Source organism: Austrofundulus limnaeus, unplaced genomic scaffold, assembly GCF_001266775.1.
Source record: "Austrofundulus limnaeus strain Quisiro unplaced genomic scaffold, Austrofundulus_limnaeus-1.0 Scaffold1477, whole genome shotgun sequence".
NCBI lineage: Eukaryota > Metazoa > Chordata > Actinopteri > Cyprinodontiformes > Rivulidae > Austrofundulus > Austrofundulus limnaeus.
Genome location: NW_013953879.1, coordinates 68298 through 69722, shown reverse-complemented (window position 1 = coordinate 69722; position 1425 = coordinate 68298). Strand labels below are relative to the sequence as shown.

The 1425-nt window shown below is 45.5% G+C and overlaps 1 protein-coding gene across 1 annotated transcript in view; it reads right to left on the bottom strand.

Annotated features, from left to right (window-relative positions):
• The window catches only part of LOC106535523 (tropomyosin alpha-4 chain), a gene marked incomplete at its 3' end in the record, with an annotated part of 22597 nt that extends 21578 nt beyond the window's left edge, over nucleotides 1–1019 (bottom strand). Inside the window, 1 exon segment of the mRNA XM_014032537.1 lies at nucleotides 744–1019.
• Nucleotides 1020–1425: the final 406 nt, after the last annotated feature.

Genomic DNA, 1425 nt, shown 5'->3' with positions numbered 1-1425 from the left:
CTCCTAAATCACTCGTACGCACAACTGAAGAACAAATCTGTGTACCAACGGTTCTTACATGAGGTCCAGTGTTCTGAACTTCTCAGGGTCCATAAAGACAGTCCCCAAGGATTCTGTCCCTTTGACTGCTCAGAGCTATAGAGGTGGGCTGTCCTCCCCGTGTCCTGACTGGACAGAGACCACCAGAGGACATCTGCGTGTCTTCTGACTGGACAGAGACCACCAGAGGACATCTGTGTGTCTTCTGGCTGGACAGAGACCACCAGAGGACATCTGTGTGTCTTCTGACTGGACAGAGACCACCAGAGGACATCTGCGTGTCTTCTGACTGGACAGTTCTGGCCCCAGTTTTAGTGGCCCACATTTAGCCAGTCCTTACTGTCTGCTATAGTCTGAGATATTTAGCTAACACACAGCTAAATGCTACATGCTACAGGTGTGTGTTAATCCCTGCAGTGGTTTTATCTGAGGGGGGCCATTTAAGGCTCATAAAGCTGGCCCGGGTCAGTTCTGCTCACACTTTAGTTGGACGGTTCCTCTTGAATTTAGACTTCAGAGTTTCTGTTTTTTACTTCCTGTCCTCTCCTCTTCATGGATCACCGACTAGCTGCTAACTACTGCTAGCAACGTTAGCTGTTTACTATTTGAACTGCTAGCAGCTGTTAGCATTCATTAGCTGCTTCCAGCTGTTAGCAGAGAATAACAACAACTTATTTAGTGATTTAATTATTGCTACTTTCAACTATTGTTAGCTAATGATAGTTCAGCTGTCGTGTTTGTCTCACCTGTGTCTCTTCCCGTCTGCAGAAAGTTCACCTGAACGCGCGTCACCTGGAGGTAAGGTGTTACCTGTCCTGTTGGCTCAAAACCACTTTTTAACAGCACACGTGCTAATCGATGTCTTTAGTAAAGTGTCCAAATCCCAGTCCTGGTTCTAGTTCAGGTCCCAGTCCCGACTTCTCCTCCTTCTTCAGCCAACACCCTGTTCCGGGTTAGGTTCCCTCCACAGGAAATGACGTCATAACACGTCTTCTCCCAGGTGTCGTGACAGTTGCTGTGATGAGAGCGCCCCCTGCTGGAATTACATTTTAGTACTGCATCACTAAACCCCCCAAAAAATAATAACATTAAGACCACTCTTTGCCCTGCCTCAATGGACCTCATGTCAGAACCGTTGGTTCACAGATTTGTTCTTAAGTTGTGCGTACGAGTGATTTAGGAGAATTTGTGGCATTCACCAATGTTTTCATATTCTAAGGTTAGGGTTAGTTAGGGTTCTAACCATATCAGACTGTTTACAGTCATATCAGACTGTTTACAGTCACATCAGACTGTTTACAGTCATATTAGACTGTTTAGTCACATCAGACTGTTTACAGTCACATCAGACTGTTTACAGTCATATTAGACTGTTTAGTCACATCA